Here is an 18,150-nt window from a genome sequence, read left to right on the forward strand (position 1 = left end):
TTTCTTACAACGTACGCTCATGCATGTCTAATTTTACTTTGGTAAGTCCATTTATTAAACTATTTTCTTCGTTTAATTGCTTTTTTGGTAGAATGAAATCTCATACATTCCCTAATGTGCTATTTTTATTTTTAAAAAATAAATTTTGAGATTAAATGTGCGCTGTTATGAAGCCTAGGGTCATTTTACCGTGAATTGTAAAAAAGCCAGCACTCCACCCCAAAATCTTCATAAACTGCAGGAAAGTCTGTAGTGAAAATGTGGAACCCACTGGACTTTACATTGCTTTTCTGGTTTAAGCTGCCACTGTTTCAGACCTGTAGAGGCTCGTGCTTTAAAAGACAAGGGCAGTTAGGGTACAGCAAGTGAGGCATTTTGGAATTTGGGATTGAAACTTGCTTTTCTTTTCAAACCTTACACAAAGTACGGGGGGGGGGGGGGGGGGGGGGAATCCAAACTCCCCAAACATGTTCTTTCTAATTTACTTTGTTAACTGCAGTCTCTCCCACTCATCGGTGTACTTCAGCAAGGAAATTGTTCTGCCAGATACAAATAAAATGTACTGAAAGTACTTAACTGATCTGTTGATGGGTCATGTAAACACACTCCTTAAAAGGTACTAATTTTAGTGATAATTACAAGCATTTTACCTGACTACTCTTTTTGTTAACAGTATATCTCAAGCATTAGCAACCCATTTTAGGAATAATACAGTCGTGCCATGAGGTACCTATGTTCGCTGCAAAAAACAAGTGCAAAAGTCAATTTAGAGAGGAAATAGCAAATTAGGCAACACCTGCGAGGTGACCTTTTCTCTCCTGGTCATTCATGGGAGCATCTCTAGGCAGTACATTAACCTGCTACCTATCCACTGCTTTGCAATAAATATCTGAAATCTGCTTTGGACATTTTTCTGCAGAAAGAAATTAGGGGTGAACCCTTTGACTACTGTAAATGGGAACAAGTGCATTGGCTTTAATGGAGCTCTGCTGTACTGTGTGACGTCTGGATGTCCTCCCTTCATTTTGGGGCATTTCTGATGCAGAGGAAAATGGAGGGGTGTACTCCTGTAGCTGGAGAAGAGGGTCTGGAGTGTTATTTGGGTATCTGTTCTCTTTGCTGCCTCTGAGCAGTCACTTCAGATTGAAGCAAGTTAGGAAAAAACCAAACCAAACCAAACCAAAACAAAAAAACACTTTGGTTTAATTACATTCATTAGGAATGTGAATTTTAATATATACCATAAATCTTTGTTCCTTACCCAAACACAGGTTATTTTGCTCTCTCGTTGACGGGAAGGCATACCACTGCAACTACCTCTACACAGCAGAGTTTTCACATAAAATGCCATCTAAAAATGAAACTAAATCTGTAATCATCCTCATGTACGCAAGCCCGTCATTCACCTTTGCCTCAGCTTACCTTTGCAGGATGAGGAGGGCATTACTTCGCATGAGAAGGACGTTGTGTGCTGGCAGGCACCCACTTGGGTTTGCAGTTGCTGTTCCCAGGTGCACAGAGAGCAGGCACCTGCAGGGACCTCGTGCCGACCGACAGAGGGGCACGCGTGCTGTGGCACAGCTTTCCACGCTGGTGACCCAGGCCTTCAGGAAACTTGCCCTTTCTGATTCACTCCAGCACATCCACCAAGCTGGAGGGTTCATGCCACTATTTAATCCTCGAGAGCATCCTGGTGGAAACACTTCTTTCTGCAAGGCAAATGTTTATGCGCACAACTCCACATGTGCTCTTTGCTGTGTTCGGCAACAAAATGGTATGATCAGCTCTACAAACATACAGGCTGGAGTGTCTAGCTATATTTCAAGCTCTTTTTTTTTTTTTTTTTTTTTTTTTGGCCTTTAAATAAAGTCAGCTGATGACAGTGTGAACTTTGTTTTAGAAAGAAAAAGGGGAAATTGCTTTTCTGCAATTCTGTCACTACACCATCTTTTGAGAAGAAGAAAGAGAGAGAGAGAGAGAGAGAGAAAGAAAGAGAGAAAGAGAGAGAGAAAGAGAGAAAGAGAGAAAGAGAAAGAAAGACAGAAAGAGAAAGAGAAAGAAAGAAAGAGAAAGAGAGAAAGAGAGAAAGAAAGAGAGAAAGAGAGAAAGAGAGAAAGAGAGAAAGAAAGAAAGAAAGAAAGAAAGAGAGAGAGAGAGAAAGAAAGAAGGAAAGAAGGAAAGAAGGAAAGAAAGAAGGAAAGAAAGAAGGAAAGAAAGAAGGAAAGAAAGAAGGAAAGAAAGAAAGAAAGAAAAAGAAAGAAAGAAAGAAAGGAAGAAAGGAAGAAAGAAGGAAAGAAGGAAAGAAGGAAAGAAGGAAAGAAGGAAAGAAGGAAAGAAGGAAAGAAGGAAAGAAAGAAGGAAAGAAGGAAAGAAGGAAAGAAGGAAAGAAAGAAAGAAAGAAAGAAAGAAAGAAAGAAAGAAAGAAAGAAAGAAAGAAAGAAAGAAAGAAAGAAAGAAAGAAAGAAAGAAAGAAAGAAAAAGACTATAACACAAAATTGATTTGCTACCTTAAAAATGAGGGAAAAGCTTCAGAAATGTTTGTTCATCTGTTCCTGGGTACGGATAGATCTGGGATTGAACACAGATTAATTCCAAGCTTTGAGCCTTGATTACTACTTAAAAGTAAAGAGTACATGGCTGTAAACAGGTGGATGTAAATAAGGGTCTGAGTATATAGCTAAACAATAGGAATCTTGCTATGCAATAGCAAGATTCAGCAAAGCCTTTCTTTTTGAACTATGAGGATGCATTAAAGGGCTGTTGGCACATCGGTCCCACTGATTTCAGCTGGACTCTGTGAAAGTAAAGGCTAATGCGTTAGATCCAAGGTGTGTGCTTTTAAATGAAGCCCGGATGCATATTATGTTCGTTGACAATACATACACATAAATAGTAATTTCTGGTTGTGAATGCTCAAACAATACAGAAAAGGTAAATTATTTCATGGCTCTATTTTCGTTGGTAAATCTGATAATTACTTTGCTGTTTTACAGCAATTTTTAGATCTGTAAAATAAGCTAGTAAGCAAAGTAGGCATACACCCTACCAGGAAGATTCAGACAATCTGTGTTTTTGCAAGCAACCAGGAAGCTTCCACTGCCGCCCATCCTTACAGAAGGCAAGCTGTTTAGATTCTCGAGGCACTGGGCTAAGGGAAGAAATAAAAAGTAATTATAGTCTGTTTAGTGACCACACTCCAGTTGCACATGTTTGCATGGTTGTAGCTTGCAGATAAATCTTTCTAGCTGGGCTACTCATTACTAATACAACCATAAATATAAACATCGATGAGTGCAAATGTAGACTGTTACTGAAATTGCAGGATATCTGAAAATCTTGCAGCTGCTCTTACTCACAGCTAAGTCCAAGTTCAGCTTGAGGGATGGGATTTGTAAAACTGAGAGTCTTGCAGAACTGAGACCTAAAAAAAAACCAGCCTCTTCTCTGTCTTGAGAGTTTCAGAGCAATCAGCTTGAACGATAATATACTCCTACCCTCATCTTGAAGCCAATTCTATGAACACTTAGTGCTGAAATTAGATGCCATTTTATTTGATATGTTTCTAACGTCACAGCATCCCTTTGTTACAAACAGTCTTTGCATTGCGTATTGTTGTAAGTATTTTTACCTAGCGTGATTTCAGCACCTGGCCCCTTCAAGTTCCAGTGGGTAAACAAGTGACTGAAGGCACAGATATACCACAGTAAGGATGTAAAGACACTGTCTCTGTTCTTATTATAGAGGTCTAAACTTAATTTCTTTTAACATGTAAGAATGGAGAAAACTGCGATTAATGTTACAGTAAAACAAGGAGAAAAAATATTAATTAGTTTTTGATTTTCCATCTAACCTTTCTTTCAGAAGCATTTTATTTCTGATAATGTATACAACAGCTATTTTCAATTCAAAGTTTTTCTTAAAGAAAAACAATGACAAAAACACAGCAAGTTTAATCACTATATACTCAAATGTACTTTCAGTTCCACTTTTGGTATTTTTATGAAAATTCTGGGCTTACCTTGCATATCTCAGTTATGTTTCTTCAGTCTTTCATGGTTGAAAGACTGAGAGATATTTATTTAAGTTACAATTAGATGGTTACTGCCATCTAAAAGAAAGAGAAAAAAAAAGGCTGAAGAGCTAATTCTATTCTAATGATAAGTATAGAAATAATTTTATAAAGAAGAATTTTATGTAAATGGTTCAAAATATTTCAAGTGGACTCACTTGTATCCTTCATTACAAAATGTTTATTTAATTGAAATGAAAAGTTTAACGTCTTGACAATAGTAAACTGATAAGAGAACTTGGTACAGAAGATACAAAACAATGTAGCCTGTTTTGTCTTCTTAACATTTCCCCTCCTCATCAAGAAAAAAAAAAAAAAAAAAGTACCCTACCCAAGCCAACAGAGGAATCATAAGCAACTGAAGCTTGTGAAAATATTGCCAGTCACAAATTTAGCATGACATAATGCAGAGGAAGCTACAGTTCGAAGCCAAAGCTGTCACGTCTGATTTTGGAAGTCTCAAAATGTGTAGTTAAACTTAGCCACATCAGGCAGATATTCAAGGAGGATGTCTAAGGGGCATACAGGAACTACCTCATTCTGCCGTCTTTCCTAACTGTTGTTTCTAACACCAACATTAAAAGAGATGCTGAAATCAGTGAGAACAAGTCAGCACTAGGGAACTCAGAGAAAAACAGAGACTGGAAATAGACTTGGTACCTGAACATCTGCATTTAAATACCCAGTTTTTAAATACAGCTGGACAGAGCATGAAATTAGGAAGCATGTTTTGAATTTTTAAATAGTCACTAATACTGCATTTCAAAGACAGTAATGCTGTCTTTAACACATTTACTAGACTGTATTTTAAATTTAATCACAAAAATTAGCTGAGTTTCTTTCTCCCTCTCATGCATTTTTATTCATGCCTGTATAGAGCACTGGGTCCTGTGAAAAGAGGCTGTAACTGTATGAAGTCAGCTACAATCATATGAAAATTAAGACTGAAAAGCAGGTCTGACTCATTAGCCTTGGAGTAGTGTGGTTTACTGCTAGAGAGAAGGGTTTTGATATTATATTTTTCTTTAGATGTCCTTTCTTGGTTCAAAAGTCCTTGAGAAGACTTTTTTTTTTTTTGGAAAGAAAATGCCTCAGGAAAAAAAAAAAAAAAAAAAAAAAAAAAAAAGTTTGCTTTATACAAAGCTATTTGTATTAAAAATATAAAGACAGCCACTTTTCAAGGACCTGTAGAAATACTGTGTGTGCAAATTCAGAAGGCAGAATAAAATTCTCTGTTGTCGGATATGGAGCTTTAATGGAAATTTGTGTTAAATACACTGAAGGTCAAACAGTCAGCCAACCAGAAATTCCACTTCTCGGAAGTCTGTGTTTGAAGATTTTAAGGGTAGAAAATGCCTTTGCCATAGTTTACTCTGAGCATAATACGGGCCATAGGTCTTCTCAGTGCCTTTTGAAACTCAGCAGCTGCACTTGAGTTAAGATCCCAGTTAAAGAGGATGCACACTAGTTGTTTCATTGGTTAACTTTACCTTCAGAAACGTCGTTTGCTGCTTTGTCTTTAACTTACAGCTCCAGATTCTCCCTACATCGGTGGGATAGATTGAAGAGTCCTCTCAGCAATTTTTCCACATGCTGGTCCTTCTAGATGGCAAAGTTACTTCACTGATAAGTTAAACAGATTGCTATCTTTAAGAAATAAGCCATTTTCCAGTCCTTTAGTCATTATCAGTGCTCTTGTCTGTAGTCTCTCCAATTATCATCACCTTTCTTGCAGTGCAGATAGTCGAATGGGATGACTTTAGTAGCAGTCACACCGGTGCCAAACCCAGAGACAGCATAACCCTGCTCTCCCTCCTTGCATTTCCCTTGTTATTGGGTACCCAATGACCAAGCACAGCAGCTCTTTTGGCTGTGGCAGCACACGAGGCGCTCCCATTCAGTTAGTTTTCTTCCAGCATGAGCATCACTTGCATCAGTTTCCTCAGGATCCTCCACCTCTCTATTCATTGTCCCTAAAAGCAGCAGTTTGCATCTAGAAATGATGCAGCACACCTTGCATGCTTAAGTAGCTATAGAGATTGTATAGAAAAAAAAAATAAATACATAAAAAACACATTTTAGACTTCTTGAACCCTGAATTTTGCATTTGGCAAGGGAAGTGATCCATGCATCTTACATTTCACAACAGTGAATCATGCTTCATATCCTGAGTAATCCCACTGGATTAAGAGGAACCTTTAAAAGTGTAAAATATTATAACATCTAATGTCAACAGAAACAGGGAACCGTCGCTGACTTCATCTAGAAGAGTTTTAGTTTGACTCAGGAGCGCACTTCTGAGATTCATCTCCTGACTGCCCCCCGCTTGCTTTACTTGGGCACACGCGGCAGAGCAGTTTCAGAGCAGGGGAACTTGTTTTCCTCTGGGTGAAACGAGACCAGCCGAGGCACCTCAGGAGCATGCCCAAGGCGCTGTGGCTGACAATGCTCTCTCAGGCAGTGTGTGGGGCCGGGAGGTGCACCTGGAGGGACGAACGGGCCTGCAGAGTACCCGAACAGCTCAGGGGGATGGCGCCTGGCTAGCATCCCTCACAGCCCTAACGCCACCTCTGTGTAAGGCTGGCTTCCCTGCGGGAGACCTGATCCTGATAATTCTTGCAGTTTTTCACTCTCTGCAGCCAGCTCCTGCTTAGAACTGCTTTCTCTTCTAAAAACCTTTCATGGGAAGAAAAAAGGCTTGAAATCATAAGCTGTCCCACCTCCCACACATTAATTCGGCACAGCTGGGGACATGCAACACTGCATGGATGAGGGAGGGCAAGGGAAGAGACGATCACCTCTCTGTTCTGTCTGCCCCAGACTGGCAGGAGGCCAAGATGTCTCTGAGAGTAAATTAGAGCAACATAAAAAATATCTGTTCCATCTGAGGATCCTAAGGGACCCATATAGCTAGCTCAGCCCATCGTGTCAGCCCACTAAATAGATCAGAGAAGCGCAGAGTACTTGCATCAAAGTTTCTGATTTATTTCACCTTAAGTAATAACAATTATATATGTCCCACATACTAAACAATATGCCCCATGCACTAAGGAAGAACGTTTCCCTAACCTATTTAGCAATTGTGCCTTGGAAGAGTCACTGAATATGTTCTTATCATCTTCTATATGGAAGAAAAAATACACTTGGCTTAGCACTTAAACAACATGCAGCACGCCTGAGCAGTGGAAGGTGCACACTGATCATATGATGGCACGGGCAAGGGACTATGAATAGTGCATCGCAGTTTGAGACTGTGGCAGAGCAATAGCATCAGAATTGCTGTCAGAAATGACTAGATTCCTATCAGGCTACATCTAATTCCTGTCCAAAAAATTTACATCTCCACATCTCAAAAAGGTGGATGAAAAAGTACCAGAAGAAAGTGCAGGTGTTATAAGCCACATGAAGCAAACTATGGTCAGAAAAAGGGTGGGAAGAAAGGATGGGACCATGCTTTCTCTGAAGAATCAAAACAACATTTTTACACTTTTGACTTCCCCAAACTTTCAGACTTTTCAGACTTTAGGTCTCCCACTTTGCTCTTTGGTTTCCTTTCCTCTTCAGACTGGAGAAATGTAGGGATTACAGAACACTTTTGCTCATGTCCGAGAGCATTTGGCCTCACAAATAATGTTGTTCCACTCAAGAGGCCTGCTTGCGTAAGTGCTCGTCAATTAAGCAAAAGCTTTCAGTCTGGTCCAAAGATAACAATTAAGTAATATGTGAGGAAAAAAATACCAACGACGGTCTCAATTCCTGAAAATATCTTAGTCAATCAGAGTTTCCTTTTAAAATTGAAACTCTCGGTGTGAACAAACAGCTCAATGAGAAACCCTTTGATGCTGCAGAGCAGTTGCTCACATGACCGACTCGTTAGGAGTTTAGGAGTTCATTTTTCAGATAAACTCGAGAGCATTTATCTGAAAGATATCAGACACTGTACTGCAAAGGTGCTCACAAAATAGGAATCAAAGCTTGCCACTGTTGATGCGCTAAATTATTGTTGTTGTTGTTGTTGTTATTAATGTGCTAAGAGTCTTTGGTTGCCCAACACAGGCCGTCTGACGGGACAACTCATAACAAGAAAGCTCTCATAAGCGTTACAGGCCCGGTGCCTGACGTGCCACCTCTCAGTTTAGAGAATATCCGTGGATTACAACACAGGAGTTACGTGTCGCAGCTGTACCCAAACAGTCTACCCAAGGTGAAGCTCCAGGTCAGTTTTCGCTGTCATATCAGACGTTTTTATACCAATTCTCCTAAAAATGTCACGAGTTCATTTTTATTTTATTTTTTACAGTTTATAACAGGACCAAATAACTGATCTGTATTTCTGTCACTTTTGTGAGGAGATTTTTATTACCAATGCCTACATACGAGTGGAAGCGCTTGTTTATTTCTAAATGTCTGGCTCACTGAAGGGGACTTGGTGCCATTTGTGCAGTCGGGGGGTGGAAAACCACGGTGGGGGGGCAAAGACAGAAAGAGTCAAACACACAGCAGGAGGCACCGGCGGCCCAGCACAGCACAGCCCAGCCCTGCCTTTAATCGCTGATAGCGCGGGACATTTCCCGTGGGACGCAGCCCCTGCCTGTGGCCGCCCCGTTACGGCACCGAGGGGCCCAGGGGCACCCCCGCGGCCCTCAGGGCCCATTTGGCGTGCGCAGCTACTCGGCGCCGGGCGGTAGGGCGGTGACGTCAGCGTGTTGTTGGGTCTCGGCGCGGGGTGGCCGGGCAGGCCGAAGGGAGCCCACGTGACCCGCCCGGCGGAAAGGAGCCGGCGGGGGGAGGGGAGGGGACGGGACGGGAGGGGAGGGGAGGGGAGGGGGTGGGGGGGGCAGCGGGCGGGCCGTGCCCCAGCCCCCGCTGCGTGCGCATAAATAAATAAAATAGAGACATCAATAAATGAATTTAGGCAGAAATAGATGTATGCACACACCTTATATGTACATATATAGAGATATATATATATATATGGGGGGGGTGTACGCGGAGGCCCGCCGCTAACGGCCGCCGGCGGGCGGTTGGCGGTTAACGGGCGGCCGGTCTGTGTGTGTGTGAGGGGGGGAGGGGAGCGGGGTGGGGGAGGGGGCAGCCGGTTTAACTCCAATTCCCTTCGATTCGGTTCGATTCAATTTAAATTTATCTATTTCTGGTGGGGGGGCTGCCGGCGGGGGCACACGGCCACAGGCGGTGCCTGCCCGCTGCCCCCTGCCCCCCTCCCCCCTCCCCCCCCCCCCCCGGCCGCCATTCCGCCCCCAAAGTTTCCTCGCCCCCCTGCCCGCCCGCCCGCCGGGGCTCCCTCGTGTGCCGGCCGTGTGCGCCGGGGGGGAGGAGGAGGAGGAGGAGGAGGAGGCGGCGGCGGCGGTGGTGGTGGTGGAGGAAGGGGGGGGGGCAGCAGGCTGCCGGCAGCCCGGCCGGGACCCGCGAGCTGCACCATGCGCGGCAAGTGAGGGCAGCCGCCGCCCGGCCCCTGCCCGCAGCGCCAGGTGAGTCCCTGCCCGCGGCGCCCCGGCTCGGGGAGGGGACGGCTGCACCCCCCCATCCCCATCCCCATCCCCTTCCTCCTCCTCCTCCTCCTCCTCCTCTCCCGGGGCCCCGCCGCGCCCCTCGCCCGTGCGGCGGCTCCGCGCCCCCCCCCCCCCCCCCCGCAGCCCTCAGCCAAGTTTCGGGCGCGCTCCTCGCTTCGTTATTTCCATTATTATTATTATTATTTTATTATTTATTTTTATTTACTCCTGGCTTTTATTGCGGCAAAACGTGCGGGGGCTGCCTCCTGCCAGCCGGGGGCTGCGCTGCGCCTCAGCCTGCCCCCAACCCCACACCCCCCCCCCATATCCCCCCCTACCCCCCCCCCCATATCCCCCCCTACCCCCCCACCGTCTCCCCGCCGCCCAGACACCGGCCCCGGCCGTGTGCTTTGCCCCCCCCCCCTTCCCCGTCCCGTCCCGTCCCGTCCCGGCTGGGGGCAGGCGGGCGAAGCGCCGAGAGGGAGGAAAAACGCGAGGCTGCCGCTGCCGGCCGCTGGGGGAGGGGAGCCCATTCATCGCCAGGGCGCGGAGCGGCGGCAGGCAGCGAGCGCAGCCCGGCTCCGGCACCGCCAAGTTTACTTCCAAGTAGGTAAAAACCCGCCGCTCTCACACACACACACGCACATATACACACTTATACACACATATACGCACGCACACCCGGCCCCGGGCTCCCCCCGGCAGCGGTGCGGGGAGGCCGGGGGGGGCACGGACCTGTTGCACGCCTGCCAAGTGCGGAGGGGACGGGGAGCAGGGAGCGGGGAGCAGGGAGCAGGGGCAGCGCGGCCGGAGCTGCGGCTGGGGGCACCTCTCCGCCCTGTGCCCCCTCCACCACACCCCCCGGGACAGCCTCGGTGCTGCGGGGGTGAGCGTGCGGGGAGCGCGGTGCACGGGCGGTGACCCCTGACCTGGCTCCCCAGGAGGCATCCTGCCCGGCGCTGGGAGGGGAGGGAGGGAAAAAAAAAAAAAACCACCAAACACACAACAACAACAAAGCCACACCCTAAAAGTTGGGCTCGGTTATTAATTTCTCCAAGTGGGCGTCCGGCTGCCCTCGCGTCGCCGCCGCCGTCGCAGCGTGCCTCCTGCGCTGCGCCACGAGGGTCCAGCCGTGCGAGGCTCAGAGAGGGGTGTGGGGAGGGCGAGCGGCCGTCCTGGTGCGCCTCGTTGCGTGTTGTAGGAGCAGGGACACGTCCCCGGGTAATGCTGCAGGGAGCTCGGTGGAAAGAGCGCCCTGTCAGGGATGGTCGGAGTAAAATGGAGTGCCAGGTTAAAATTTCGGGTCTGATGTTTTAGGCTGGTAGTGTGAAAGTATGTTGTGCTGGAGGGGACTCTGACTGTAGGTAATGAATACGAGGACTTTGCTGGTGACCAATGTGTTGCATCTTTCTTCCTTAGCAATCCTTTAACAGCTTGCCCGTGTGGCAAGTACCAGATTTAACATAACACACCTTGCTCACCGTGTGACTGCATGTGCTGGGCTCAGGCCTTTCCTGCCCTGCAGGTAGTGTGCCATCCGACACAGGGACACCCGGCAGGGTTTGAAGTAAATACCTTCCTTCTGAGATAGCTGATACGGTTGGCAACAGAGTGGGGTTGTCTTGGTGTGTTTTGGTGGTGTTTGTTTACGTTTTTAACAATTACAGATCATAATTGCAACGCCTCAATGACGGTTGTAGTAGTAGAAAAGGGAAGCTCTCCCACAGAGGGTTTGGGGAGGGGGTGGGAGGGAAAAAAAGAGTGCTAGAGGGGGAGGATGCTATCACCTTAAAAGTACATTAAACCTTTCTTGGGCTGCATGCGACAACAGTAAAACGTTAGAGATTTGAGCAAACTGCTGTTCCTTGTTTCTGTTTAACACCTTCAGTGACCTAGGGAGCAGCCATGGTTGGTTTTTCACCCTTCAGCATCCTTTTTGTAAGGAAAGGGGGTTAAGAACTTTGTGCGCATGTGAGCGCTGCCAACTACACAACTGTCCGAGAGTCTCATAGGACGCTCCCTCCTTCCCCCCGCAAATAAGTTGTACCTGAATACAGCCTTTGCCCTCCTGCTCTGGATGAAGTAAGACAACTTCAGTGTCCGATGCCTGTCACAGCACAGGCAATGAGCTGCGTGCACTGCTCGCTGTTACGGCCAGCGAATTGCGCCCCTTGTTCTATTCAGCGGGTGGCGAGTATCCCCTGTGCTCAACAGGAAGAGTATCAAAGAGCAAAAGTAATTTAAATTATTGCTAGAGATGGGATTTTGTCTGCACTTAAAATCATAAGGCTTCTGCTCTGCCAGTTTTCCCAGTTTGTGCCCTCCCGTTTCTTTGCGGATAGGCTTTTCCCATTCCCATGGCAGCACGGCTGGAGGTGGACCTGTTGGCCGCTTGGTAAATGCAGTGTGCCAGCCCCCTGGGAGAGCTCCTCAGCTGAGTGAGACCCTCCGGTAGCAGCAGCTATTGAAGGCCTCTGTCCTTGAGCATGGAAGGTATCGATGAGAACGTCCTCAAGTGCGGATGGGCTGTTGCTTCTTGGTAGGTGATACAAGCCCGTCGTGAGATGCGCTCAGGACTTGGTGGTGTTCTGAATTGGGTTCATCTCGGAGATCAGGCTGGGAAACCTGTCCCAGGGCTATAGCTGGCGTGCTTCGGTGTGCTCTTGCTGTTTTCTGTTGACAGCTTTTAAAGTTCAGTGCTAGAATTCGTGCTGTAGTTTGTCCTGAACTGATGTTGTTTATATTTTAGTAGTGCCAAGGGGCCCCCATTCAAGTCAGGGCCGTGTTGGGAATATCCTAGATGACAGTTGTTATCCTGGAAAGGTTGTAATTGGAGTAAGTGAGAGAGACAGAAAACCGGGAAGGTAAATGGTGGAAAAAACAGGCTCCAGGGAGCAGCAGCTGATCGTGGTGCCCGATCTGCTGGACAACAGCCTAGGACCTCGTCTGGAAGGCGAGAGGAGAGTTGTTCGCACCGGGAGGTGCCATGTGGAGGTAAAGGATCGGATTGCTCCATGCAGCCGGGCTGTGGCCACTTCTCACCTTTGCAACGTGCAGGCCTGACCCTGCCGTCCCTTCACTGCTACTCCTTGGGTTCGTGGTATTAGTTCATGTTATATGCACCAGCCTGCCTGTAAAAACAGCAAGGTTTTGTAACTCTTGAGGGCAGATTCTTTTTCATAATCTTCATTATGAGGCAAGATGGAAGTAATTTTGTAAACTCCTTTTCAGCTGCTAAATTAAACTCCATTCCCTCTTTCCCTCCCTCCTCTTGCCTATTTTTAGTTAGGAGGAAATAGCTGACCTCTTTACAGCAAGAGCCCAGACCCCCTGGGTGCCATTTATAGGTTTCTACCAAATGGCCTACTTGGACAAGTTGGTTGAAATTAAACAAAACCATTGGAACTGCAGCTCCACACAGGAATAGCAGCCTTCCTTAAACAAGAAATCGGTCATTTTAACAATACTGCAACTAACGTCCAAAGGTGAGAAACAGGTTTTAGGTTATTTTTTTCTTTGGTATATCTTATATATATCTTGAATGAATGAATAAGATATTCAATATATATTTGTTTTCTTCTGTGGCAGTCTGACTGTCAATACCATGGAATTTTGGATAAGAATGGTGTTTTGTTTGGAAAACAACACAAGAAGCCTTTCCAAGTTAGGACTGGGTGAAAACTAGGTGGAATCAGAAAAGGATGTTTGATTTCATAAGAAAAGGCTATCCTTTCTTACCTGTTTTCTCGTATAGGCATCTTATCCTACACAGAGAATAATAAATTACGGCTACTAATATTTGTTAATTACATGGAAATACATAAAATACATTCTGCAAGCTTGACTGAAAGCACGTTGAACTATGGTTATATGACTTTTTGCCTGTTAAGGGGCACAGGCATTTTGCATCACCGTTCTCGTGCGTGTTTGTATTTTGTTGAAGTGGTATCGATGACTTCAAGCGCTGTGCTCCAGCAGGAAGTGACGGATTTCTTCATTTGTTGCTTAAGGAGAAAAGAGCGTATGGTTATGTGCGCAGCCCGTGTGAGGCCTCAATAACGCCCTGTCCAGCTCCCAGCCACCAAACCCGTTATGTTTGGTTACCACCATGGCTGCGGTAGGAAGAGAGGCTTGGTCTTAGGCACAGCTGGTGGTTTGGCTTCCATTTTTATCATTTTGTGGACTTTATGCAGTAAAAGGGCCATCACAGGGTTTAACCCCATTTCTTGACCTTCTCTGTTTGTCATACAGGCGATCAATATGTGTCTGCTTGTCCTATTGAAATCGGAGAGTGTGTGGAGATTCATTAATCTGTGCAGAGTAGAACTTTATGCCCCAAACCCTACGGTAGCCACGCAGTGTAAAATCATGCCAGTAGTACCGTAGTGTGAAGAAGCAATTATTTCAATTCTTAATAAGCGCGTTGCGTGGATACAGTTTGGCTTGGGTGTTGAGCCTTAGTCACTGGTTACGAGAAGTTACGCAGCCCGCTGAGCACGTGGACAGAGCTGCGCCTCTTGATCCTGAGGTGATAAGGCTTGTGGCTGCTTCTGAGCAAACGAGCAGCGCTAATAATGCACAGTAATTATGTACGTATGCTTATCATGATACCTTTGTCTAATTAAATGCTGAGTTTTATTGACTGCCATTGGAGGGTGAAACGAGGCTTTTTAAAAAGCAATATTCTCTGCTGATACGTAGCAGTTGGTCTATACGTCAGTCTGCTGCCATTCAAAACACGGCTGCGTTTACTTGACCTAAATCTCATTTGATCCCCTAATTCTTGGTTACCATTCAACTTGCTGTTATGTTGTGGGTTCAGAATGTGTCCTATCATATGAAACCGTAATTTTCTTAGGTGGAAAGATGTGGTAACATCAAATGCGACTTTACTCTATTTCTTTCCTACTGTAACACAACTTTTCCATACCTACAATAAATTATTGATACAGCAAAGAAGCAACTTTTTTTTCCCTTAGGCATTAAAAAACTTGGAAAATATCCTTTGACATTGTCTTTGGGAAAACAAAGAGGATTTTCTTTTGGTGGATAGATTCCCTTTGTCGTTCTGCAGAATAATGCATTTGTTGTGCTTCTTTTTGAAGGCAGCAAACTACACTGGGCGTGCAACTTTGGTTTCTGGGGCATTTTGCTGTGCAGCACCGTTGGCTCCTCGTTAATCCCTTACCACTGAACCCAGGCTGCAAGGTGTGCTCCCCAGCTCAAGAGCGAAGCCAACTACATACGATTTATATGTCCGAGCAGAAGAATCACGTGTTATAGGAGCGCTAGTGAAAGGATGCTGTGGCACTGTTATGATTTACGTGGATAGGGCTGCTAGTGTGTTTTTCATGCTTAGAAGTGTCCGCTGATGAGCCTGTGCTGATTTGACCACGGTCCAGTAGCTGACAGCAAAATCACTGGGAAGAAGTTCTTCCAAAAGAACCGACCTTCACACTGCATGGTTGGTAGATGTTAAGTCAAAAACTGAGCTTTTGAAAATCCATGTATGTTGGTAACTTGCGCTTACGAATTGTTACGGCCATCTGATAGCTTCGGTGTTGTTCAGCAGCTACAGGTTGCTTGTTGTCTCCAGCCCGGTCGCTGCTGGCAGGTCACGAGTGCGTCCAGAGACCCATTAGGGTTCAGACTTGTGTTAGCACGCAGTCTCAGCTGGGATTGTTAACGGGTTTCACAAATACTAATCATTTAACATGAACTAACTAATTGTCCTCTCTGCGTGCACGTGCTTACATACACACAGCCTTAAGGTAGTCAAAAACCCCCAGATTTAGAGAAAAAAGGAACCGTCCCGAGGCTGAAGAAATGTGCTGCGGTGCAATGGTTATGCTCTCGGGCCCTTCACCAGGATATGCAGGGATATCAAGACCCAGCAGCAGCACCCGGGGCGGTGCAGAGGCAGTGAGATGAGTGTGGGACGGGGCCAGGCTGGCCGTCAGGCCCGTGGGGAAGGTGGAGGTGAGGCAGAGCGGCGGTGTGCTGTGCTGCTGTGCTCGACCTGCTCGCTGGAAGGCGGCCAGCTCAGGCACGGCCGCTGTGCTCCTGCACCCACGGACCAGGGCCGGCGGGGAGGCTGCGGCTGGGGTGCCATCACAGTCATCACCTCTTCATTTCTTCCTCCTTGGTTATTTTAATATTATTTTAATCTTATTTTAGTCCACTATTTGGTTTTTGGTCACTCCTAGAAGTAAAATGCAAACCCAGATCTCAGCAGAGATGGGGGCAGAACTCCCCTCTTTCCTAGCATTCCTCGCAGATAGGGCTGAGCTTTGCTGACAGGGTAGGACAGAGAATCCTAGCACAGGCAGTGCCTATTCATATTGTGGGGATTAGTTTCCAAGGATATATCTATCTGGTGCTTTTTACAGTTACAAAACAAACTTAACTCTTCTTGTACCCCTTTATACGCGTGTAGGAATTAGACGTCTAGGAAAGCAATGTGATTGTAGACTTGATTGAAGCACACCAAATCCCTTTGATTTTTCAGAAGGTATTGCCAATTATATGTACACAACTCTCTTTCCTTTTGGTTTAACTTTGCCGTTTTTTACTTTTTGGATTTAATTTTGTTGCCTTTTTCAGTCATTTAAAAAAGCTTGTATAGTTCTGTGTAGTTAATATAGTTTACTTCTTTTATTTTTACTCTTAAAATAATGTAAGCTGGAAGGCATAGATAAAAGGCAGGCATGAGAATTATTCTAATGAGGAGCGTATCTTCTTTCCCATCCATCCAGTTCTCAGAAATGAAAGAAAAGAACAGGAGCAGGTGAATTTTTAATGATGTGGCATGGTGTTCACAGGACACAGACTTTGTCATTCTGTGTGAAAGGTACTGAAGGTCTCTTTAATTCCATTTTCATTAGTACTTTCTATTTTGTACTGCTGTTACTATATAATTCATTAAGAATTTGTGGGAATCTGTTTTTATATTACAAAAAAAAAAAAAAAGCAAACCCTAGGCTCTGATGCTTCTGCTTGTATCAGTAAGTGTCTTAAATAACCAGTTAATTTAAATGAGCCAATTAATTTGAAAGCAGAGCATGACAGTGTATCATAAAAATTCATCCAGCTTCATTCTCACAGGATTTTATGTGCTTAGAAAAAAAACATAAGGCGAGCTGAAAAAGATGGCCCTAAATACAATACTGGAGAAGAAGAAAACAGTGATTGTGAGCTCTGTATAATGCATGGACTGAAACGTTCACGTAATGATTACTTTCACTGCTGATGAATCAAGCCAGCTTGTCTGGGGGACCACTGTCATGTATCTGCTACGTAGTCTGGTGGTGCTGGGTAGAGGTTAGGTAAAAAATAGAATGCAGTTTAGGCCATGACGGGCAGTTTACAAGGAAGAGGAGGAAGAGTGGGAGGAGGTTGCCTCAAAAGCCAGGCTCCACTGGTTTTAACTTGCAGACTGTCAAGCAGCCAACAAAAAATTTTTAGGAATGTTTTGAACTGTATTTTTTTTCTTGGCTAGGATGACACATCTTTAGAGCACTTATTCCAGTGCATTTCTTCACTATTATGATGGTAGCATATAAACTATGTGGGTATTTTCTAATATGTCAACGTTATTTTGTGGTTACAGCACTGGCTTTTTGTGTCCGTTTTTTCTTTGTTTTTTAACGCTTTATGTGTATGTATGCATATGTGATCACTGATGTGTATATAATTTTTTTTTCATTTAAATTTTGCTTAGAGTAAGAAGTATATTCGTCATGGTGTCTATGACATTACCAGCAGCATATATTCTGGATTTAAAAAAAAAAAAAAAAAAAAAAAAAAAAAACCTTTTGACACCTGGACGGGTTCAGTGTTCTCTGATGTCAATGTGTTTAATGCCATTATACACCGTCAGTTTGATCATACTCAGTGAATGGTGGATTTGTAGATAAGCTGTGTTGTGCTTATTAGTGGGTGTGTATGTACATATATCTATACACCTGCTGTATGTCATATAGCATGAAATTAATTTCTCATATTATAAAAGTAGCATGTCTTCTGCACATATTTTAAAATACATATTTTTGTAGTTGCTTACTACTATCTTCAGATCACCATGGGGTTGTTTGGAACTACAACTTTATTCCTTGATTTTTTTTGGTAAATTGGGATATGTATCTGTTAAAAGAAAAATATGTTACTTAATATCTTTACAAGAGGATTGATAGGGCACTCCTTTCTGCAGTTAGATAATTTCAGTGGAATGTGATGATTTATCTGCCTGACATCCTACAGAACTACTATGAAGTTTCTATTCATGTTTTCTTAGAAATTTCATAGATCAAAATACATTGACAATTTATTTTACATCTAGTTTATTAAAAAGTGTGAATGTCAAGTTCTGCTTACTATAGTACAATCTTACTTTCCATCAAATTATAAATAAATTAGGATAGCGAAGTATCAGAAGGAAATTATGAAAAAAGTTTTCTCTTTTGTTGAAGAGTTCAGGGTTAGAAGTAATGATTGTTTTAATTTGTTAATCTGTAAATTATGTTCTTGGCTAACAGAGTTGAATTTAGTGTATTAGGTTGCTGTGGAACAAAC

The 18,150-nt window shown here is 44.6% G+C and overlaps 1 protein-coding gene and 1 long non-coding RNA gene across 8 annotated transcripts in view; one reads left to right on the forward strand and one right to left on the reverse strand.

Annotated features, from left to right (window-relative positions):
* The window catches only part of LOC311429320, a 147,676-nt gene extending 145,868 nt beyond the window's left edge, over positions 1-1,808 (reverse strand). For both annotated transcript variants that reach the window (XR_014688219.1, XR_014688220.1), the window contains exon 1: positions 1,423-1,808. This is a non-coding gene — a long non-coding RNA (uncharacterized lncRNA). The remainder of the gene's footprint in view (positions 1-1,422) is intronic.
* A 7,660-nt stretch (positions 1,809-9,468) lies between these two features.
* TBL1X (transducin beta like 1 X-linked) overlaps positions 9,469-18,150 on the forward strand; it is a 199,329-nt gene continuing 190,647 nt past the window's right edge. For 2 of the 6 annotated variants that reach the window (XM_084506646.1, XM_084506649.1), the window contains exon 1: positions 10,070-10,185. The gene's annotated coding sequence lies outside the window, so the exon portion shown is untranslated. Of the gene's footprint in view, positions 9,559-10,014; positions 10,186-18,150 lie in introns of those variants that run through there. The other 4 variants (XM_084506648.1, XM_084506647.1, XM_084506652.1 and 1 more) reach the window with 4 other exon arrangements.

The sequence above is a fragment of the Aythya ferina genome, assembly GCF_964211825.1.
Source record: "Aythya ferina genome assembly, chromosome: 1".
Lineage (NCBI taxonomy): Eukaryota > Metazoa > Chordata > Aves > Anseriformes > Anatidae > Aythya > Aythya ferina.